Here is a 25,538-nt window from a genome sequence, read left to right on the forward strand (position 1 = left end):
GTGCCTGCAGTAGTATAAAAAGGTGGTGGAACCCCCCAAAATAATATTAACAAAGTTGTCCTTTTGGAAAGGAAAGGGGCTTTACCTCTGCCTAGTGCCCATCCACCCAATCTCCTCTCCTCCCTCTCCTCCTCCTCCCCTTCCCCTTCTCCCCCTCCCTGCCCCTCCCCCAGGTCAGTTTCACCTATCCCAAGCATAACACTGGTCAACACTAATTTTATTACCAATGATGTTTGATCGATTTTAGGGTAACTTTGTGTTGCTGATTCCAAATATGGCATCAGTTTTGCTAGATTGGCTCTAATTTTTGAGTTAATGGATGCCCCCATTGAAAAACATAACAAATTCAAAACATTTAATGGTCAGGCATAGCCTACCCACAAATGACATGGAAACTGTCTCAAATCATACAAAAGTAAACACATGAAATACCTAATGGCATTGTATTCAGTACAATAACATTAAAACAAAGTAAGCTGATTCAGATAATCACAACTAATGCATAGAAAAACGCTGTGTGTACGATTTTCTTTTATGTGGGGCATCAGGACAATCATGTTGGAGGCTCCAGCAGTAGTCTGCCATCATGTGTCTGTCCCATCTGCCTTGATACCTTTCCTCCATCACCTTTATATCCTGATGGAACCTCTCCCCTTGTTCCTCACTAAAATCACCAAGATTATCCGGAAATCTGTCTAAGTGGCTATGGAGATAGTGTACCTTTATGCTCATATTATTACCCAAATGTTTAAAGTTAGCGAGCATGTTTTGCACCAATTCTTCATAATTGTCTGCTTTGTGGTTACCCAAGAAGTTCTTGACAACTGAGACATAACTGCACCAGGCAGAAGCTTCAACATCATTCATAAATTTAGTGAAATTCAAATCATTGATGAGTTTATGAATTTTAGGACCATCAAAGATTCCTGCTTTTAGTTTTTCCATAGTCAGTCCAAGGAACGATCTACAAATGTATTTGAAGCAATCACCATCTTTGTCCAAGGCCTTATCAAATTGCTTCATCAGTCCAAGCTTGATATGGAGTGGTGGCAGAATGATTTTTTCTCTGTCAACCAATGGCTTGTTAATGATGTTCGCTGCTCCTACAGTCATGTGTTCCCTTGAAGTCCATGTCACTTTTTCCCAATGATCTCGCTTTGCCCTACTATCCCACAAGCAGATGAAACAAGGGTACTTCATGTATCCACTTTGCTGCCCAAGCAAGAAGTTCATCATCTTTAGATCAACACAAATAGACCACTGGTGCTCATGATAGCAGAGCTTCTGCAAGACCATTTTGATATTTTCATATTCTTCTTTAAGTTTTGTTGAGTGAGCAATTGGAAGAGATGCATAGCGGTTACCATTGTGCAATAAAACACATTTCAAGCTTCTGGTGGAGCTGTCTATAAAAAGCCGCCAATCTTCTGGTCGATATTCCGGTAGTCCCATTTGGAGAAGAAGTCTAGGAATGTTATTGCAGTATACAAGTTCTTCATCTTGGCTGAAGTATGGAAGAAGTCCCTCCTCTCTTGTCCGATAAGCTGTTATGTTAGCTTCTGGTTGTAGACAGTTCTTTTCCGTTAGTCTGGATGCTAAAAGTTCAGATGCTTGCTTTGACAGACTGAGGTCTCGTATCAGATCATTGAGTTCCTTTTGGGAGAACTGCTCAGGTGTTGAAAAGCTTTCTTCATATCCACTTCCAGGGCTACCACCTGTGCTACACTCCACGTCCAGCATTTCTTCAACATCTGACAATAGAAGGTCAGGCAGTGAGGTAAACAGTGAGGTATGGGAATGTCTTCGCTGTGTGGCACAGGTCGCCTTGCTGAGTCCAAATCAGGATACTCCCACTTATGTTTCTTGTAGCAATTGAAGCCTTTCACATTCACAACACAAAAATAACAATCATTGTGATGGTTTTGCGGCTCTCTCCACACCATAGGCACACCAAAGTTTAAATGTTTCCTTTCTCCATTTTTTCACTGTCATAGGCACTCTACACAGATTTTGCAAACCTTATGGAGAGCCCAAGCTTCACTCCAAAATAAGCAAGATATGCTTGTTTTACAAAGTCAGTGATGTTTTTTCTTTGTTTTTGCAGAGTGTATTCGCTACCAGGGCCGGCTCCAGGAATGCGGGGGCCCTTGGGCATTAGCCTGCCCCGGGCCCCCCTGCTTCCCTTCTGCGATCCCGCGGATCACAAGACAAGCTTCCGAACCACCCGCCATCCCCCGCCATCCCCATCACTTCACCTACCTTTCTCTGCTGTTCGCACAAAGTTGCCATCAATAAAGATGGCGGCTGAGGTTTCCGTAAGGGACTGAAGCCTTTGCCGCCATCTTGGTTGATGGCATGCAGCGCGCTCATTGCTGCCATCAACCAAGATGGTGGCAGAGGCTTTAGTCCCTTATGGAAACCTCGGCCGCCATCTTTATTGATGGCAACCCTGCACGAACAGCAGAGAAAGGTAGGTGAAGCACTGGGGATGGCGGGCGGTTCGGAAGCTCGTCTTGTGATCCGCGGGATCGCAGAAGGGGAGCGGAGGGGCCCCCAGGGGCTCCTAGAGCTGCGGGGCCCTCGGGCCAGTGCCCAACCTGGCTGCCCTGTGGAACTGGCCCTGTTTGCCACAAATGTAGCAGAATGCATTAGGATTGTTTAAGCAGCCTCTTGGTGACGAACTCATATTCCTCTTCAAAAAAAAAAAGTATCAATACAATGGATAAACTTGCAAAACAATGTTCAAGAGTAAAAAGACAGACCAAACCCTGCTGCATATGTCAGCAGCTACAGGTCGTATTGGGGTACAATCATCATTTGAGGGGTATCCATTATCTCAAAAACTAGAGCCAATTTGGCAAAACTAATGTCATTTTTGGATTTAGCACCCCCAAAATACCATAAAGTCATTCAAACATCCTAGGCAACTAAAAAATATTTTTCTTTTGTTGGGCTGCGTAATTGCACAGGAGTATTTCCCACTGAACTCAATAAGCATGCAAATGATCAAGCCTCCCTCCTCCTCCTATTCTCTCTCTCCTCCCCCTCTCCTTCCTTCCCCCCACTCCTCACCCCTCCCCTATCAATCCTTACCCCCTTCTCCTTCCCCTCCTCCCTCCCTCCCCTCCTCCCCCATAATCACTTTCACCTATCCTAAGCATGATTGCATGGCAGTAAATCCCATTGAACTCCTGTCCTGCCCGAAGTCAAAGGACTCAGTCTCAGATGTGTCTGTGGTTTTTTCTCTTTTTATTAAAGTTTTAGGTACATCAAAAGCAGAGCACCACATTAACCTAACTACGCTTTCTAGGAACTTTTGCCCTGAACTACAACTGACTAAGCATGTCTTTGTGGCTCTAAGATGTTGACTCAGCAACTGGGTGCCCTCCTGAGTCCCCTTAAGTAGGCTTGGATCTCGTGCACACACGCAGGCTCCTCCTCAGCTCAGACTGTTGAACTTCACACCTCAAATGCCTCCAAGTGTGGGGCGAAGGTGGTTTGATCTCACCTTCCATCTCCAACAGAGGGGGGCTGCTAACTGACAGTTCAGGCAGGGGGATCTAGGCAGTGTTCAGCTGGGAAATGTCTGCCATGCAAGGTTGAATCTCTGGTGGCAGCAGTGATCCCAACAGTGCTTCCCAACAGTTCAGGAGCTGAGGGGGCTGACCTGTCCAAGATGGGGGCTGGGGCACCCTGTGAGTCCATCCCACTATGTACCCCCTCCCCAGGTTCCCATTCCAAGTCCTCATTCTCTGTTTTGCCCTTGTCTATTTGAAGATTCTAAGTATTTTCCAGGAGAAATTTCAATTCAGCTGAAATCTCTAATTCCAGCTCAATTAAAAAAGAAATGTAATTATCTGACACAATCCTAAAAGTGAACAAAACCAAGAAAGGATTTGGTATTTTAGGTGCTCTAAAAAAAGAAGTCCCACGCATCAAATGCAGCAGAAGCTACACAGTAAACAGACAAGTTGCAGAAGAACGCACCAAATGGGTTCAGATTTCACCCAGTCGTTTGAAAACCACACATGACATTCACAATAACCTTTACTTCTTCAATGCAAAAAGGCTTCATCCTCTGCAGCTACAGTAATCTCTTTCCAAAGGTCAAGCAAGGATTTGCATGCACTCATAAAACAAATGCCGAGGACAGAGAACTTCTATTCTCAATAAACCAAAATATTTCATTTTTCCCCTTCCCAATTACACAACATCTGAACAACAATTACACTTTTTAGTTACTCAAACAAGATAAATGCTGCAGGATTGTGTGTAGGAGTGATTATTAATTCTCCCCCCTTTCAATTTTAATGAAGGCACTTGGGTCCAGTTTAAATCTTTGACAAGGAAAGGTAAGCAAATTAGCTTTCCCTAAGAAATGTATTTTGCATACAACTGGAATCTTTGAGTCAAAAAGATTTTGTTAATTAAAAAAAGACCCCTTTGTAAGTTTTTTTCCCCCAGCAAAATGCTGATTGAAGGCACAAGTGAAAACTAGCTTTCTTTACTGCTATTAAATGACTGGCATAATATTTAGGACTAGCGAGGTGTCAGGACATATAGGAAGGCCATCTGCCAAACCTTGGCTATGCCTTTATTCTACATTTATTTTTTAAAAACTGTTTCCCACCCTTCTGCCCTTCACAAGGTTACTGCAGCTTGCAATAAATTAAGAAGTTAAAATAGGCAGCTGTTAAAACAGCACCATAAAATCAATATTAATTAAGGTTGTGAGGATGGTGCAACTTTGTCAACTTACTCAAACTTTTTTGTCTTCCCCACTCCACTTGAAGAGAGGAAATCCGAAATGAGGTTTGCATTTCTGTTAGGCAAAATGTAGGGATTACCTAGGGGAGTTTGTACACCCACCTCTCCAGGACAATTTTCCTACTTGTTTTTTTTTTAAAAGGTTTTTGTCTCCCCTCCAAATTCTTCAGATGTTCTGCCTGAAGGAAATAATCCCCAAATTAGTTTCAACATTTGCCATCAGCAAAACTTGGCAACAGCCTGGGGGAATGTGGAACTCCTGCAAAATGCTGCAACTTTGCAAAAGCCTCCTTTTGGCTCCCTTCCTTAAATCCCTTAAACGTTCAGTATCAGAAAAGGAACCTCCAAATTAATTTCAGATTTCTTTTGAGGTGAAATTTCAGTACCAATCTGAATACTAAGTAAGTAGCAGCAGGAAGAAATACTCTGTGCTGGTAAAAAGCTTTGTGGGATGAAACTATTTTGTTACAGCCCTTCTAGTGTGGTGTAATGGTTAGGGTGTTGGATCTGGGAGACCATGGTTCAGATCCCCACTTAGCCATGAAGGTCACTGTGTGACCTGGGGCCAAGCATTGTCTCTCAGACTAACCTACCTCACAGGGTTCTTGTGATGATAAAATGGGGAGAGGAGAACCATGGAGAAACAATGGGTATAATGGATATAAATGTAACACATAAATAAATAAACATAGCAAGGGATTTGACATCCCAGATCAGGGATTGGGAAGCTGTGGCCCTTCAGATGGGATTCCAACTCCCATCAACTCAGCCAGCACAACCAATGGTCAAGGACAGGCATGATGGGAGTTGTACACCAGCAACGTTTGGAAGGGAACAGGTTCCTGATCCCTCTCATACACCATCATGGGAAAGATACAACCATCATGGTTCTGCCTCTAAAAAGGCCTTATTCTAACTAGCCATCAATCACGTCTGAGAACACACTGTGCAATAGGGGCGTAGGATCATAGGAATCTGCCTTATATGGGGTCAGATCATTGGTCAATCTCGTTCAGTATTGTCCACACTGACTGTCTGTGCCTTTCCAGGATTTCAGACAAGGTACATTCCCAGCATTACCTGGAGATGTCAGAGATTGAACCTGGGACCTTCTGCATGCAAAGCAGAGCTGTAGCCCTTACCATTAGAAAGGCAAACTTTTTAAGCAAAGGTAGCAGGGGGACAAGGTTGCGGGGGGGGCTGCCATCATGTCTACCTTGTGGGCTTCCCATATGCATCTGGTTGGCCACTGTGAGAAACAGTGAACTAGAGAGGCCATTGAACTGATTCAGCAGGACTCTTCTTATATTTAGTATTATGCTTGTATCTACTAGAATACTACTGAACACAAAAGACTTGGATATTGCAGTAGCTTGAAAGATCCTGTATTCGGGGAGGGGGGGGGAAGCCGACTGCAACACTTTCTCTGTGGCCTGTTCTTGAAAATGGCCCAGAAACTTCAACTGGTCCAAAATGCCACTGCCAGAGTTCTCACTGGGACTGGCTACGTGGTGTATATTATTCCAGTACCATATCATATATCATATCAAGTAAGCCCCAGCACTGCTCAGTTTTCATGGTGTCATAGACATCTGGGGCTATATCCCATGTTCCTTCTTCTCAAAGTACACCCACCCTGGGTCCATTAATTTCAGTGGGTCTACCCTGAGTAGAACTCAGTTGACTGCAGTCCCTGGCTTTTTTTTTTTTTTTTACTTCCCCCTGAAAAATCTTTATAATAGCTGTTTACCTTTTACTGGGGATGCTGCAGTTTCTGTTGTTTGTGACTGCTATGCAATTGTTTTATTTTGTAATCTGTTTTATTTTTTAAAAAATTATTATGATTGTTTTAAAGTTGCAAATTATTAGCCACCTTAATTTAAAAAAAAAACTTGAAAGAAAAAACGTAGATACTATCAATAAAACAGACTAACGAATAAATGTAATAAATAGATAGTAAATAAATAATATGCCTTTTTTTGGAATTTTGAGCTGACAGCTTTCCTTCTGACTCTTAGCTAGAATGTTTTATTTATCCTTGTAAATGGGATTGCTTTCTGGTTAACTGGATAAATGCCTCAGCAAACAATGAATTACACCAAAGACTGAAGGAAGCCATTTCCAACTTAAATAAATAAATAAATTATAAGCCCACAGCAATGTAATAACCAGCTGCCACGAACTGTATGAGATACCAGCTGCCAGGTCTTCTCCATGGCAGTATTTTTTCACCTTTCTTCATATAATGTAGTGTGATGAATCTCCAAGCTAGTCTAAAAACTGATTTTTCAGCACAAGCTATCTCAAACTTAAGCCCCACAATAGTGGGGCTCACTTCTGAGTAGGAATGGGTAGTATTGCACTGTAAAATAGTATTGCACCAAAAAACCTTTACCGTGTGTCTTTCAACTATATTCCATGAATTAAAAAGAACAGAAATTGCATTTCAAAATTGTCAAAGGTGAGAAAAAAATTTGGTGACGTTCTCATGGGTAGGGTGTTGGTTTTTATACTTTATTTACAAGGTGGCTGCCAGCTTTTGTCAGTGTCCTTTCATTTTACAAATTGTCTCTCCAATGGTCTGCATTCTGCAGCTTTCCCACGTGTCTACACTTTCTGAAAATCTCATGATGTCCTTGGCATGGCTTGCTGGTAAGCGCAGGAAGCCAGAGTGGCTGTCTACCATGCTCCTGACAGCTGTTGAATGTTACATTTTTAAAAAACCTAAGTCTTTAAAAAGATATATTTTTTATTAAAAAAAAGTAAAAGGAAAGACTTCCTTTAAGGACAAAATCAGTGGGTGCTTTGATCTCTGGCACTTGGTAGGTAGCTTCCCTGGTTTCCCATCTACATTGACCATAGAACCATAGAACAGTAGAGTTGGACAGGGTTTATGAGGCCATCAATTCCACCACCACCACCCCTACTCAATGCAGGAATCCAGGTTAAAGCACCCTCGACAGTTAGCTGTCCAGCTGCCTCTTGAATGTCTACAGCAGCCTTTCCCAACCCGTGTGCCTTCAGATGTTGTTGGACCACAACTCCCATCAGCCTCAGCCAGCATTGCCAATGGTCAGGAAAGATGGGAGTTGTGGTCCAACAACATCTGGAAGCACACTGGATGGGAAAGGCTGGTCTACAGTGTGGAGAGCCCACCATCTCCCTAGGTCATTGGTTCCATTGTCGTACTGCTCTAACAATTAGGAAGTTTTTTTCTGATGTTCAGCCAGAATCTGGCTTGTCCTGCACTCTGGGATGATCAAGAAGAGATCCTGCCCCTCCTCTATGTAACATCCTTTCAAGTACTGTACTTGAAGAGTGTTATCGTATCTCCCCTCAGTCTTCTCTTCTCAAGGCTAAGCATGCCCAATTCACTTAGTCTCTCCTCATAGGGCCTTGTTTCTAGTCCCTTGATCATCCTCATTGCCCTCCTTTGATACCTGAGACACGTATTTTTAGAACTCACTCCATTCTGGGATTTTCGGTTGTTTTTAATATCATATTTTAAAACTGTAACCCGCCCTGAGACCTTTGGTCCCAAATAAATGATGATGATATCTGGAACCATGTACTGAAATAGTCTATGCTGAAACATTTTTGATTCAGGCCCCACTTGCAATATTTGTGGTTTTACTCTTTAGTTTTACCTTGGGAATGCTGATTGGCTGTTGAAGAGCTAGGTATACAGTACAGAGATATGTGAATAAATGGAATTTGGGAGTGTATGCCGCAGGAAAAATTCAGGCCAGCCAACTTGCAGCCGCTGAACAATGGAAAAAGCAGCTCACAGTATCTGATCACCCCTCAAGTCATTGGAATGACCTTGCTCAGTGCTGTTCTCCTGGAATCAGATATAGCTCAGCCAAGCAGAACAGATGCCAGTGAAAAGCGCACCAAAATGGAGAAGGAGAAGAAAGACCTCCGACATATGAGCGAAAGGCCAATATTGCACAGGCAGCAGGAACAAATTGGCTTTTGAAAAATGTAAAAGTTATAAAAAAAAAATCCATAGGCACATCAGTACCTGGGAATCAGCAGGAGAGAGCAGTTTCAGAGAAACTAAAAGAGAGATTTTCAGGTATCAGGAAAAAGATTCTTGGGAAGTGAATGTATTCGGACTTCTAAAGCGAAGGTACAGCAAAGTGCCTTCTCGTAAGTCACCTCATACATTGGTGGGCCCCATCAGGCTTACCTGCTGCTAGCCATGGTGAAACGTGATGCTGAATAGACAGGCAACGCCTTATATGGCGTCACATGGAAAGTGAATCCAGAACTAGGCCTAGGACTGAAGCAGAAGTCAGTCCGTTCGTGAGTTTGTGAGTCACTTTTAAGCAGTAAAAGAGTTACTGTTAATCTACTGCAGCAGCCAGATGACTGGGTGGGGTTGCCTTTAGAACAACCCCGGTTTTAAAACAGCTGCATTGGTTGCCAGTTCATTTCTGGGCCCAATTCAAGGTGCTCACATTAATGTTTGAACCCTAAAAGACAATGCCACCTTCTGTACAGGCTCTCTCTGGTGTTAAGATCTGCAGAAGGGGCTCTCTTGGCAGTTCTGAAGTTTAGGGGTGGTAGCCCAAGAGAGGGCATTCTCCGCAGTAGCCCATAAGTTGTGGAATTCCCTCCCCATAGAGGGGCACCTGGTGCCTTCACATATACAGTTTTCAATGAATACTTAAAATGCACCTCTTCAGCCTGGCTTTTGACACCTAAGATTTGTGTTTTCAGGACCCACCCTATTCCTGCAGCTGTAATTTGTTTCAGTTGTTTCTAATACTGAATTTTAAATTGTTGTAACATGCTCTGGGACCTGCTGGTGAAGGGCAGGTCATAAATTTGGTAGTAGTAGTAATAATACTGCAGTCTCTGGCATCCATTAAACTGTAGCAGCCACCAACGTCAGCAGCTGGGAAAAATTTCCCTAGGTGGCACAAAGCTGCAGATGCTTTGCATGGAGGATAAGGCTCTGCTAAACTTGAGTTCTACCTCCACTGTTGGAGGCTGTATACCTCTGACTGTTGTTTGCTGGGGAATCACAAATGGGAAGAATGCTGATGCACTCGGGTCCTGCTTGCAGACTTCCCATAGGGAAGTAACACCTGTAACACCTTAGCCCTTGAGAAAGTTCAGACTGCCTTTCTCAGGTTTATTCTGGCCACCCCGCGTGGTACTCCAGCCGCTCTGTTAAGACTCAAGACGGGCTCTCAGCCACTAGAATCACTGGTACATGCTGCCATGGGCCCTTATTGGCTGCGGTTGTCCGGAATGGATGATTCCTCTCTTCCCAAGAAATGTCTCTTGGAACAGATGCAATCACCACATCAGTTCCCTTGGCTCCACCAAACCAAACATAAACTGGCTGCATATGGGATCTCTCTCTCTATTCTACCCAAGTCTGTCTCTGCAAAAGCCATTAAACTATTTAAAGGTAGGATCTATTTCTACGCCCAAAGATGGTCCTTGTACTCAGCCTCTCAATCAACCTTTTCAATATGGTATCCCTGGTATAAAACCACCTTTATCATGGAACCATATCTCTCATTCTTAACAATACCCTCCTTGAGGAGATCATTCACGGCCCTTCGATTACAAACAATGGCCACTTCCTTCCTCGAAGGATGCTACACCAATACCCCCTATCACGCACAAGTTTGTATATGTCAGATGGGGGAGGTCAAAGACCTGGCCCATTACCTCTTGAGATGTCCCCTTTATGCGGACTTGAGATCGAAAACTATATCACCTATAATTTCCCCCATGGTGGATAGGGCCATTCCAGAACAGATTGCCATCCTCTTGGCTGGCACGGATATTTATACAACATCCAGGGTCGCCAACTTTGCATCGGCCGCGGACAAGATACCGGCCAAATGTGCTAAACTGCACAAATCAGCATAACTCTGTTTAATCTGTCCCTACCTGTAGTCCCCCGGACAAAAATGCAACCTCCCAGTTCACTCCTCATACTCTCCATTATGACCCTTTCGTAACGGTGGTCAATAATACTTCCTTGAAGTGTCCAACAGTTTTAAAAATGTTAGTTAGTTTTAAAGGACAAGACTACGTGGCACATCCGGATGCCTTGTTACTAAACAGTTGGCAGGGATTTGTCATAGGGCTAGGTTAACCCCATGCACTGGAGTAACGGGTAGTGTGAACTCTATGTACAATTTTTGCGATTTTGTTATATGTGCCTTACTTGTGAATTACCCATGCTCATGTTTTTTTATTCCCAGATTGTGATGGCCTATGGCTGTAAACAATAAAGTATTTTACCTTTTTTACCTTACCCATAGGCACCTGGATGGCCACTGTGAAAACAAAATGCTGGACTAGATGGGCCTTTGGTCTGAGGCAGCAGGGCTTCTCTCATCTTCAGTGACTGCCTTCTATGAGCTGAAATGAGGGGAGGAATAGGAACAGCATGCTCCATTAACAGGCTCTGTTGAAAATGCTCTTGTCGGTATATGTGCAAGTCAAAGAACCTTTTCCTGGTACTTAATACATCCCCAGGATGAAACACAAGAAGTTGCCTTCTATCCAGCACTCATCATCTACTCCTGGGGTAGCCAACGTGGTGCCCTCCATGCAAACACATTTCAGAGATAATGGAACAGGACTGCAAAACTCAAAGCAGGGAGTTGTAAAAGAGACCCATTCATGTAGGTTTTTTTCTCTCAGCAGACCAATAAAAGCTGTTATCATGAAAAACAAATTAATGAAACTAAGATGTATCTGATTTAATGTCATGATTGAAGAACTTCAAAGAATAAGACCCAGAAAGGTAGCAAAGTTTCGTGGCAAATGAATATTACTAAGAATATTGGTCTGGGTTCTTTTATGCACCAGCAAGCTTCTATCTCTTCCCAGTCTGCTTTCTGCAGCATGCACTAAGCCACATTCTGTTAAAATCAATGGTGCAGTAGCTCTCTACTGGGTGCAGTGGTATTATGAAAAATACAAATATTATGGAGAGCAACTAAAGCTGAAAACACACATATCTGAAAATTGCTCATCTTGAGCCACAGAAGGGTTCAGAATCATTCTAATGTTTATGTAATCAGGTCCGTGCAAACTTTACCTGTATCTCCATTGACTTAATGCATGCCCCTAGTGGGAATGTTTGAATTTTGCCCTTTGAATACAGCCAAGAGAACAGGACACAACATGGTTTCCCCATTATTTATTATTGATCAGACAATAGCCCATCTAATCCAGCATCCAGTTCTCACAGTGGCCAACCAGATGGCCATGGCAAGCCTGAAAGCTGGACCTGAGCGCAACAGCACTCTGCCCCCTTGCAATTCCCAGCAACTAGTATTCAAAGGCACACTGCCTCCGACAGTGGAGGTAGAACACAGCCATCAGGGTTAGTAGGCACTGATAGCCTTACCCTCCATGAATTTGTCTAATCCTCTTTTAAAGCCATCCAAGTTGGTGGCCATCACTAGATTTGTGGGGAGCTTGTACTGATGTATGCATTCAGATCTCCTCCATGCAAAGGGGAACCAGGATGATACCAGGACCTCCCCTTGCATGGAGGAGATCCACACACACACATATCAGGACTATGATCTATTATCTATTTTTAAAATATGTATCCCACCCTTCCTCCCAAAGGAGCCCAAGGTAAAAACACCACAAGAATAAAACAACAATATTTTAAGTCATATTTAAAACCTTTAGAAACAAAGCATCTCAAAATACTTAAATGTAAAAAAAAACCCAATTAAACAGCTAAAAACATGTGAAACAACCACATACTCTCACAGCTAATAATTTCAAGGAATTTCAAGCTAATAATTTGCCAGGAACAGTATTTTTCAGCTATCCAATGCCTGGGTGAACAGGAATGTTTTAACATTTCTCCTGATTCACCTTACCAGGGAGGGCATTTGACAAACAGGGAACCTCCACCGAGAAGACCCTGTCACAGGTCAATGCTTAAAAGCAGCCCCCAGTTGTGGGACCAGCAGCAAGACCTTCCATGCCAATCATGGGCCTGAGATGGTTGATATTATACACAGAGTTCCTTCACACTTTGGCCCAACAAACAGATGGTGATAGTGGTGGAGAGGCACAACCACTGTTGTGTTGTCATTGTGGGGTGGGGCTAGCCCATGCAGTCTAATGGTTTATTTCAATGTGTGTGGGCAGCATTTGAACCTCCTCTCTGGTTAAACAGGAATTGAGGAGGAGTGGAACACAAAGTAGGTTGAGCCAAGGGAACAACAAAGGAACAGCACATCTTGCCGTCCTGGGCTCCTGCTGGGAGGAATGGCGGGATATAAACCAAATAACAATAACACTACTACTACTACTACTACTACTACTAATCATCATCATCATCATCATCTTCTCGTACCTACATTGGATACACTGTGCATGTCCTCATTGTGTGGCCTCAGTCACATCACTATCACACCATCTCTTTTGGGAAAGGCTGTAGCTCAGTGGTAGAGCACATGCTTTACATTCAAAAGTTCCCAGATCCAATCCCTGGTATCTCTGGGTAGGGAATGAGAATGCCTCTTGTCTAAATCAGTCAGAATAGACCAGGAGTGGGGATCCATGGCCCTTGAGATGTTGAGAGACTCCAGCTCCCATCAGCACCAACCAGCATGACCCTGGTCAGGGATGATGGGAGTTGTAGTCCAGCAACATGTTTCCAAACTCTGTAGTAAACAACACTGAGCTACATGGGCCAATGATCTGACTCAGGATCACTGAGGGCAATGCTGATATGTATGCCCCTGTTTTCAGAGGCACTTAGTTCAAACTGAAGTACATGATGGCCTGAAGTACATGAAGGCACTAGAATGGGAAGGGCCACAGCTCAGGGTAGACTGCATGCTTTCTATGCAGTTCTCAGGTTCAATCCCCAACATCTCCAGATAGGGCTAGGGGAGACCCCTGCCTGTAATCCTGGGAACCACTGCCACCTGGTGTCAACATTACTGGGGCAAATAAGCCAATGGTCTGACTAAGACAGGTTCCTATAATGCCTCCTCTGCTAATTGTAGACAATAGTAGTGATTACCTGTAAAAGTGAATACAAAAAAAATTCTGAAGAGGCATAGCTCAGTGATAGAGCATCTGTCTTGCATGCAGAAGGTCCCAGGTTCAGTTCCTGGCATCTCCTGGTAGGGCTGGGAGAGACCCCTGCCTAAAGTCCTGGACAGCCACTGCCGGTCAGTGTAGACACTGCTGAACTAGATGGATGAATGGTTTGACTTGGTATATGGCAGCTTCCTATGTACTTGTGAAGTACTTTGCACGTTAAAAATTGTCACAGATAGTAATGGTGTTGACCATGATAATACAACACCTCCTCCACTTTAAAAAAAGAAGTTCCTTGAAAAATTCACAAAAGCTGAAACAATCCTTCAGAGAAAGGGTGGCAGGGCAGGGTAAAGGCATCTGGATTTTTTATTGTTGGATGGTAAAACCATAGCCCATGTGCACTAGACAGCCTCATTATGCACCATTCCCTGTGGCGCCAATATAGCAGCATACAAAAAATAAATCCCTACATCATTGCATTTGAAACACAAATACAAGTCCTTGAGCCTGCGATGAACCTTGCAAACCAGAATTTGCCTTGGAACATATTTCTCTCTTGAATGTGCTCTCTCCCAGAAATGGTCTGCATTGTAGAAAGAAGCCTTTCATGATGGGCATTCTCCTTCAGAAGGGGAAAGGAGACTGATTTTCCACAGTTAACGATGCAAAGTCCTATGACAGGAGGGGGGGGAGCTTTTTCAGTGGAAGGCCTTATTCATTTCTTAGGCAAATTTCAGAAGGTCACATGCCAGAAGTGGTTGGGGCCAGAGGCAAAAATGAGCAGAGCAACAACAAAAAAAGTTCACAAATGCAAAACAGAAATGAGACAGAATGAACTCAGGACAGAACTCATGCAAAACAAAGGCACAGAGCGGAAAGAGACTGATCCATCCATCCCCTACTTTACAGCAGCTTACAGCTCAAGCAAAATAACTAAGGCTGCAGTCCTTTATACACTTATCTGGGAGCAAGTTACATTGAACTCAGTGCAGCAGAGCAATTCTATGCATGTTTACTCAAAAGTAAGGTCCACTGTATTCAATGGGGCTTACCCTCAGGAAAGCGTGCCATAAGACTGCAGCCTATTTATTTCTTTATCTTACTTAGAGCATGTGTGCCTCGCCCATCAGCCAAAAAGGCTCCTAGAGGGGCTTACATACAGTCAATTAAGACAAGATAGCCTCTGCCCGCAAGCTGCCAATCTTAAAAAATGACACAAAAGGGAAAAGGGACATCCATTCAAACAAACACACACACACCAGGTTAAAGAAACAAAGAGCATCATCAGCAGTGGTACAATTTAGACCATAATATCACTCAAGGCTTGAGGAGATAATGGGAATCTGGAGCTCAGCCTAGCTTGCTTATTCAGGCTGCAGTCCCATCACACTTACTTTACTAATTTGATCATTATGAGGTGAAATTTAGAACAAGAGTCCATCCTTAGACTTTGATATCAAGCTCCTTCCAGCTTCATATATTCTAGCAATAAACTGTCTGTTAGCTGGCAAACAAAGTGAGTAGGAGTTTTATTTAGGTAAGACAGATAGACAGAGCTTACTAGGTTACTTCTGAGGAAACAGGCTTAGCATCACAGTATCAATCAGTTATTCTGGGATAACTGCTCTGAATTCACTGGAGCAAAAATGATACAGGATCAGGCATACACATTTATGGATGTTTGCATATATACCCCAAATCAAGGAGGCTGAGCCAAAACTATTTGCCTCACAATGTGTTCATTTTCATAAGTACTTTCCAGCAAGCCATGGTATGGATTGTTCATAAGTGAGAAACAGTCCCAGAATTCTAGGAGTTGGCACATTCATGTACATCAGCTCTTAATGGCTGCCAGGTGGGGGAGTGAACTGACTCCAGTTCAGATGCAAGGGTATATAGCCACAGTCAATTTATTTATATGCCGCATTTTCAACAAATATCTCATTTTCAACATCTGTGCTCAAAGCGGTTCACATAAACAGCAGACAGTCTAATTACAGTAGTATGGTAACAATATATAGTAAAAAGTACACAATATTTAACCCTTACTATGCATCAAAATATAAATGAGCATAAAGCTCACCAATAAAGCTTCATAAAATATCCAGTAGCTTCTTTTATTATTGTTGTTGTTGTTGTTTGTTGTTAGTAATAATGTTATTAATAATAATAATAATAATATCCAAAACTAACTCCAAAGCTGATTATATCAATAGCTAACCATTTCTTCTACTCTCCCCCAAAAATAGCCTCCCCACCAGAGGGTCCTCTCACAGTTCTTCTTGAAGGTTGTACCTGTAGAGTTCAATATGTGGTGACCCATTCACACATGCAAATCATCAAGTGATGTTAATAAGCTGAACGTAAGAAGAGCCCTGCTGATTCAGGCCAACAGTACATCAAGTCCAGCATCCTTTTCTCACAGTGGCCAACTAGATGCCTATGGGAAGCCCACAAACAGGATCTGAGTGCAGCAGCAGTCTCCTCATTTGTAATTCCCAGTTGGCATTCAGAACCATACTGGCCCTGAGCAAGGATGTCCCTTTAACTCTCTGAGGTGGACTGTGATGGTGTGTGTGTGTAGGTGGGGGGACAACTCTCCTTATTGTCTAAGGGATTAGAACACCTGAATAGGGCTATGGCGGTCATTAAGCGATGAACACACATGTGTGAATCAACCCATGATCTTGAACTGACATCCTTAGGTCATTCCCATTTGCAGTCTTGGCCCTGGGAGATAAGAGTTGTAATAAGGCAAGAGTTCCCTGGGTGGCCTTGCGCAAGTTTTTCAATCTATCCTCGGAAAAATAGGAATAGCACCTCATGGCAGTGCCAATAAGGATGAAATATGAAGCATAGTGGACTCTACACAGTGAAAGTGCTTTAGAATCTGCCAGTTGTTATAATGAGAAAGTAGGAAACTGTGCTTTTTGAACACCATTCTTTAAAAGGCAATGATGTATTCAGGATTCCAAGCAACTAAAAAAGGGGGACTTTTCTGGAAAACATATCCCATATTAAATAATTAGTACTGTTGGAGCAAAAAGCAAAGCCCAAGAGCGCTCTACTTATAAGGGGCATTTGGATCATGCGCAAAAAGGAAAAGTGGCCTTAAAAATCTGCAACTATTACCAGCTTCATTTTCAGATTGCCATTTGCAACAGCATTTAAAGGATGCTTTGCCAAGCTTCATACATCTTGAGTATCCTACCCTTTCCCCATTTCTATGGATGGAGGAGAAGTTCAGTTCAGTTCACATATAAAGCCAAAGCTATCAAATTTGCACTTTCTGAAACAATGTAAGAACCAAAACACAGCCATCCTTCGAAATTCACACTTATCCACATTTTGGGATGCAGTTCTCCAACTAAACAATGTTTACAAAAATGCATATGTTAGGTGGAAATGCACATAAAAATGAATATGATAGTGAAAATATACAAAACAACATACAAAATATTAGGAGAAAATGCTTGCAAAAATCTGTCCATTCGGCAAAACTGCATACAAAAATGTGTTTATTAGGAGAAATCCACACCAGACTCTGAAGAATTTTCATGAAGATTTTTTTTTAAAAAAATTGCAAATTCCTACAGAATTATGAAGAACTGAATTTAAGATTGGAAAAATGAGAAACTGTCAGATCCTTCCACACCTACCCAGTCCTAGGAGTGTTGCATTCATCCTTGGTAGAAGGGCTGTAGCTCAGTGGTAGAACATCTAGGTCCCACGTCCAGTCCCTGGCACCTCCAGGTAGGTTAGAAAAGTTTACTGTGAAACTCTGGAGAATCACTGCCACTCAGTGTGGACAATCCTGAGCTAGCTGGACCAATGGCCGGCCCCTGTGTAAGGCAGCTTCTAATATTCCTAATGTTTCTAATATTTTGTCAAAGGTTTAGTCACACAGAGCAAAGTACATTGTAGTGTACATTGGCTTTCTTCCATTAGTATGGAAAAGGGAGCAGCTCCTACCCTCTGTTCAGCAGGCCTGAGTCCTCTGGAACATGCACACACCTCACTGCCTACTTCGTTCCTAACGCAATTAAGCCTTACAGCACATCTGCATCCTGGGGCATGCATTAGCATCCATTAAGTTAAGGTAAGGGCCCACACCCCAAAAAGATGCATACAAGACCCTTTTTGCATCCCCCGCACTTTTGCACTCACAACCCATGATGAGAAAGAGGAAAATCCTGCTAGTGTTATCAGTACCGTTCCCCTCCTTTGTTTTGTTGGGAAGAGGGGGAGTCTTTAAGAAGAATCTCCAAACTACAACTGCCAGCTTTTAGTGGTGGCATTTGTGAAGGGTGCTGAGAGTTGTTAGCAGATCTCTATTTCCCTCACAGGGCTACAATTGCCAGAGTTCTCTGGGAAGAGGGACTGACTATTAAACCACTCAGAGAATTGTGGCTCTGTGAGGAGAACAGGGCATCTCCTAACAACTCTCAGCAGCCTTAACAAACACTTTCCAGGATTCTTTGAGGGAAGCCATGACTGGTTAAGTGACTGATTAAAATGGAATAAAAGTTGAATAAATATATGGTATGAATGTGGCCCTGGTGTCCACCAAATGTTTTGGACTACAATTCCCACCATTCCTGACTATTAGCTATTCTACCTAGGGCTGATAGGAGCTGTAGTCTGTATGGCACCAAGTTGGGGAAGACTAAACTCTGACTTGTTTTCTCATTGCTAATTTGCCCCTCTTGGACAACCCAGTTTTCCCATGGCACACTGTGACTCGAAGTCTAAAGATCCCAACACAAGTTCCTTGAACGTACGTGTGTAGCTGAAGACACATGTAGAAGCAGGGCATGTAAGTAAAATACTTGTTGATCCTATGGAGATGTGGTGACAGCCACCATGTTAAATCGCTTTAAAGAGGATTAGACAAAATCATGGCTACTACTAACCATGATAAAAATGCAAGCTGAGACAATGTGCCGCTGAATACCAGTTCCCAATTATTCAGCGATAGCAGGAGATGGCTGTTGCCCACATGTCCTGTTCATGGGCTTCCCAAGAGACGTCTCATTGGCCACTGTGGGAAACAGGATAATAGATCCAGCAGGGCTCTGCTTGTGCTCTTAAAAACTAGATGTATATATTTTGTAGGTATTTGCAGCACTCCTGAGAACCAAGGATACAGAAACTGACCATCTCTGACACAGAACACATATTTTTGAGCACACTGCATATGCTTGTGAAATGTGGTTAATTCCTCACAGTCTTCCTCCTAAAATGCCTGATTACAGCGCCTCTCACTCTGTTCCTAGCAGTAAATATGCTTTGCTTCACTGAGTTCTTAGCCAGCTTGCTGCAATGCAGTATGTTTCATAGGCTTACTCCAGTGCATAAAAGCTCAGCGCTGCTTATCCTCCATGTGTTAACAGCAAACACTGATTATCCCCAAAGAGTAATAGCAAGATTTCTCCATACAGGAGGTAGGAAGAGAGAGAGAGAGAAAAAAACAGCAATCATACCGTTAACAAAGGCTAGGGACTGACAGCCAGAATGCATACAGGGCATAATTATTTTGCCTGTTAATTAGAATATAGCTTTGCTTTTGAGGATGTGCTTATTAAAATTTATGCTGAATTATAACTTTTAAGTTTCCTCTGAAAATAGAGAGCTGGAATCTTTTACCATAGGCAAAAACACATTTTAATAGAACTAAGACATAGCATGTGTGGCTTTCCCCCCCTTTTTTCAGATTCATAGATTGGATCTAAGTTCAATATAACCTCATTTATTCAAATTGCCTATGCAGTCATCCAGAGAATCTGAGGAACCATAATTACTATGATTATTATTTACAGTTATTGTAATAATTTATTATAATCTCTACGCCTGGCTTCCCAATTAAAAGGTTTGGTGTGATTTTGGTGGTGGTGGTGGTGGTGGTGGTGTAGGTGGAGGCAGTGGCAATAATCATCCCCATGATAGAATTTCTAATATGGAGATCAGTGGCAGCTGGTGGCTCCATGTCAGTTAGTTGTTATGTGCCTTCAAGTCGATCATGACTTATGGCGACTCTATGAATCAGCAACCTCCAGTAGCATCTGTCATGAACCACCCTGTTCAGAACTTGTAAGTTCAGGTCTGTGGCTTCCTTTATGGAATCAATCCCTCTCTTGTTTGGCCTTCCTCTTTTTCTACTCCCTTCTGTTTTTCCCAGCATTATTGTCTTTTCTAGTGAATCGTGTCTTCTCATGATGTGTCCAAAGTATGATAACCTCAGTTTCATCATTTTAGCTTCTAGTGATAGTTCTGGTTTCATTTGTTCTAACACCCAATTATTTGTCTTTTTCGCAGTCCATGGTCTGCACAAAGCTCTCCTCCAGCACCACATTTCAAATGAGTTGATTTTTCTCTTATCCTCTTTTTTTCACTGTCTAACTTTCACATCCATAGATAGAGATCGGGAATACCATGGTCTGAATGATTCTGACTTTAGTGTTCAGTGATACATCTTTGCATTTGAGGACCTTTTCTATTTCTCTCATAGCTGCCCTCCCCAGTCCTAGCCTTCTTCTGAAAACCATGTCTGTAGGGCAGTGAAATCTGCTCCGGATTTTAATCTGAACTTTCAAAGAGTGGATTTCGCTATCCCACTGACATAAAATCACCGGCCGCCACTGATGGAGATAATTTACAACGGTGCAAAACAGATGTGGTGGGACTACAGATTTGGACCAGGTCGCATGGAGTAGCACAAACACAGATACTGGAGTTGTCATAGGAATGTAGGAAGCTGCTTTATACTGAGTCAGACTGTGGGTCCTTCTAGCTCAGCACAGTCTACACTGACTGGCAGTGGCTCTCCGGGATTTTAGAGAGCAGACATTCCCAGCGCTGCTTGGAGATGCCGGGATTGAACCTGAGACTTTCTGCCTGCAAAGCAGATGTTATGCCACTGAGCTAAGGCCCTTCCCTGAGGAGCCCAGCTGGATCAGGCCAAAGGTCCATCTAGTCGGACATCCTATTCCCCACTGTAGCCAACAAGATGCTTCCAGGGGCTCATTCTCCCATTTTTGCTTGCCAGCACACTGGCATGGAGGTAAACTGCCTCTGAAACCTGGACGCTTCAGTCAGCCATCCTGTCTACTAGTCATTAAAAGGCATATTGTTCTTAGCTATGCCCAATCCCCCTTTGAAGTCATCTGTCCATTGCCCAGTTCAGGCAATGCTATGCAGTGAAGCCTGGAGCTTTGAGGGAATTGTTGCTTCAGCAATGATCCAGTTCAGACTAAGAGGTTATGCTGGAGTTGGGTTCTGACCTGGGCAGGCACTTCCCTTTCCTCCCAAGTAGGCTGGCATGTCACTGGCTGGGCACGTTGCGAGCAGCCCTGAAGGGCTTCAAAAGAGGATTAGACACATTCGTGGAGGATAAGAATATCACTGGCTACTAGCCATGATGGTTATGCTCTGCCTCCCTAGGCAGAGGCAGTATGCTTCCAAATAAGAGCTTGGAAGTAACTAGTTACAAGTAACCAATTACTTGTAATTCATTACTTTTTTGAGTAACAAGTGGGTAATTCCTTTACATTTTGATTGTAATAGAACTAGGAGTAATTTTACTACTTTTGTGGAGTAATTGTAACATTTCAAGAATTACTTTGGGGCATTACTTGGGGGGGAGCAGGGAAAGTCTTCTGCTCCTCTGATTTGTGGATGAAAATCATGTGCCTCAAACTGGGCTTCTGTGCAGTGTCACTTTTTCCTCATGCTCTGTGGATGGGCAGGGGGCAGAGAGTGGGATGGGGTGGAGTGGAGAAAACAATTGTTTTAAAAAATGGATAGTGGTGGTGAAGAATGGAGTGGAGGGGAAAAGGATCCAGAGGTCAAGAACATGGATAAAGGAGAAGGAGGCAGCAGCAGAATGGAGATAAAGAACTGTGGAGGTGAAAGATGACAACTCGTGTGTGTGTGTGTGTGTGTGTGTGTGTGAATACTGTGTTTGCACTTGGCACACAAAGCGGCCTCCACCACCCTCTCTGGCTACTGTGCTGCATTTGCAGTATTTTAACTTTTTTGCATCTCAAGGGAAAATGTTTGCTTGAGTGAGTGTCCCTTAGTTGGTGGCAGGGCAGAGTCCGGGAGGTGGTTAAGTGAGAGAGATTATGCTTGCTGGCTGAGTGGGGGGGGGTGTTGCACTTGGTTTGACTTGCAAAGATCTGAGTAGCGGCCTCAGCCTCCCTCCCCACCACCCTTACCAGCAGAGAGACCAGCATTGCTATCTTATGAATAAAAATAATTATTCTACTACCTCTGTATGTGTTTGTTTATTTTTAATGTTGTTTTAGGCTATTTAGATGTGCAGCCGCCAAGGCCAGCACCTTGTAGGCATTTTTTTAAAGTAACTGAAATGTAATTGCAGTGATTACTTTGGAGGAAAAGTAAAGTAATCAGTTACTTTCAGAGCAATTGGAACTGTAACGGTAATTACTACTTTTTGGGCCATGTAACTGTAACTTATTACTTTTTAAAAGTAATCTTCCCAGCTCTGTTCCAAATATCAGTTGCTGGAAACTGCAGGAGGGGAGAGTGCTTTTTGCACACAGGTCCTGCTTGTGGGTTTCCCTCAGCCACTGTGAGAAGAGGATGCTACTAGATGGGCCACTGGACTGATCTGGCAGGCTTTTCTTATGTTCTTATATTCTTATGTTCTTAAGTCTCCTCTGCTCCTGTGGCCCTGGGGGATGATGGGCAGGGAGTCCAAGCGTTGGCCAGAAACCCAGACAACTGGAGCAGAAGTCTTCAGTCCCATTGATGGATCTGAAGAGTTTTCAGGGCTGCAGGTGGTTTGGGATGGGTGTCCTGCTCCTCCTCTGAGGAGGAGACCCCAGGTTCCAGATTTGGACAGGGCTGAACCCTGATGCAACTAAGCTAGGCACCATCTCCACCTCTGGAAATAATTTTTCCAGAGGCTGCCACTTTAATGCAACAACTAGAAAGCACATGTAGCAGATTCTGTAGGAAACTTTGGATCCCAACTGAAGGATGCATTCAGCAGGGAGAATGCAAGATGTCCAGCTACATTACCATTGAGTTTAGAAGGCATGTTAGAAAGGATTAATTTTGTCAGAATTGGAAGGGTGGGGGAGAATAATGTTAATATCAATGTTGGGGGAGGGCTGTAGCTCAGTGGCAGAGTATCTGCCTTGCATGCAGAAGGTCCCAGGTTCAATCCTTGGCATCTCCAGGTCGTGCTAGGACAGAATCCTGTCTGAAATCCTGGAGAGCTGCTGCTAGTCAGTGCAGACAATACTGAGCTAGCTGGACCAATGGGCTGACTCAGTATAAGGCAGCTTCCTGTGTTGCTATGTTATTGTTTTATTGCTCTCTTGATTTTATTGAGGTCATTAACTGCATAAATCAGTAATGCTGAATGTTACTGTTTATACAGTTTCATATTCATCCTTATTAAATTGCCTGTCATCGTAAATCACCCTGGAAGCTGTAAGAAGATGTGTATCTCAGTCCTGTGCATGTGGTTACTTAGAAGTAAGTCTCACTGAGTTGTATGGGGCATGTTCCTAGGTGAGTGTGCATTCAATGGCAGCTTGAGGCAATTTGGCATAGGATCATACAGTACAAGCTATTAACAGTTAACCAATGAACCAAATTCATCCAGGGCTGACTCATGAAGCTGCTACAGGCATACATTATTTTTGTCAGGGGAGCAATTTCTACAGTGCTGATGGCAAGCTATCTTAACCCCTAATTGTATTATCAGAGGGTAAACTGAAACTGTTGATTCATCTAGGTGAATATGGGTGAAGATCCACTCTTGACAAGGGACAACTAGGAGGGACCAACCATATATGCAAGATGCTAGGAACCATTTCTGTTATCATATTCAGTTAGAGAGGATTAAAAGAAAAAAAAGTTAGTGAGGATTGGAGTGGCTGCATGAACCTGGTCTTTGAGACCACCTCATCTGATCCAAGCCTTTATAGGAAAACAGAATGTCTTGTATGTATTAAAACAAGGAGACTATTATGTGAAGCCACTGTACTTTTTAATGCATGATGTTGTTGATCATTTCTATACAGTAATACCTCAGTTAGCAAAATAGATGTGTTCCTGGACATTACTTCTTTAACAGAAACTTTGGTACCAGAGGTAGGAATAGCATGGAAATAATAGGGATAGCTTCCTATACCACAAAAAAAGAAGAGCAGGTCAACATGTTTCAGCAAACGTTTTATTCAAAACTAACAATACACATGTCTGAAATGAAACAACCAGGTCAGATAAGCCTTGCATAAGTAAACAAAAACAGTTGGAACCTTTTACAGACCCCTTGAAGGCTTCTTCCAAAATGCATCCAGGGATGCCTGCCAAGCTTTTTTCTTTTGTCATGTAGCATCTCGCTGTAACAATCTAAAACTCTGAGCACAGTTCTCCTCACCGTACAGCTTCGCTCAAAGTCAGGATCTTTTGCTGACAGAACCTCTAAGGCATGAGACATCTCACTTAAACAATCAGACATTACGTGGTGTGGCCCCCTCTCTCTGTGCTATCCTCCCCTACACTCGAGCAGGCAGCTACCCCACCACCCTGTGCTCCCTCTTTCTTTCTGCCATCCTCCCCTGCACTTGAGCAGGGAACAGAGGGAGAGGAGGAGGAGGGAGGATGCTGTTTTAAGTTGACAAGCAGCTCTTGGGGCAGGCAGGAACTAGAAAGAGCTGTGCATTGCTCTTGTAAAAGCTGACTTCCTAGACATTTATGTCTCTCTCTTCCCTTCCCCCATCTCTGGAGCATCCAAGGCTTTCCCCCACATGGAAAATACAATTAGGAATGGAAGAGGAGAAGGGCACAGCAGTTCTTTGAACTTGTCTTGAGCCAAAGGGGGCAGGAGAAAGAGCTCCTGTAAAGGCTGAATTTGCTCTTGTAAAGGCTGAATTCTTCCTCAGACATTTATCTCTCCCCCACCTCTATCTTTCCCTCCCATGAAGTGTGTGTGTGTGTGTGTCTGTAATGCTCAATGAAACTACGATCACGGCAGTTGAGCTGCTTTTACACATGCACACACAGTCATGGAGAGAGGGGAACAGAGACAGAAAAGGGGAGAGGGTTCGGAGCTTCATTGTGCTGGGCTGACTGGGCAGGGAAAAGAAGGAAGAATCCATCAGAAGAGGAGAAATTAACCAGCCTGGTCTCTTTGCTAACCATGGCTGCAACACTCAGATTCCAACCCTTGTCCAGAGGCAGTCATCCACCCACCCTGTTCCTCTCCCTCCCTCTCTTCCCACCCTCTCTCTCTGCTACCAGGCAAGGAGAACTGATCGACTGTGGCTGCTGCAGGCGCCTCTCACACATGGCTGAAATCACACAGGTGTGTCTGCACTATGGAATGCTTTAAAAGAAATGGGGGTGCCACAGCATCTGATTGTCCTGATGCACAACCTATACTCTGGACAAGAGGCTACTGTAAGGACAGAATATGGAGAAACTGATTGGTTCCCCATCGGAAAGGGTGTGAGACGGGTGTATTTTATCACCCTATTTGTTTAATCTACACTCAGAACATATCATACGGAAAGCGGGATTGGATCAAGATGAAGGAGGTGTGAAAATTGGAGAGAGAAATATCAATAATTTAAGATATGCAGATGGTACCATACTACTAGCAGAAACCAGTAATGATTTGAAACGAATGCTGATGAAAGTTAAAGAGGAAAGCACAAAAGCAGGGCTACAGC

The sequence above is a fragment of the Rhineura floridana genome, chromosome 5 (assembly GCF_030035675.1).
Source record: "Rhineura floridana isolate rRhiFlo1 chromosome 5, rRhiFlo1.hap2, whole genome shotgun sequence".
NCBI classification, from domain to species: Eukaryota; Metazoa; Chordata; class Lepidosauria; order Squamata; family Rhineuridae; genus Rhineura; species Rhineura floridana.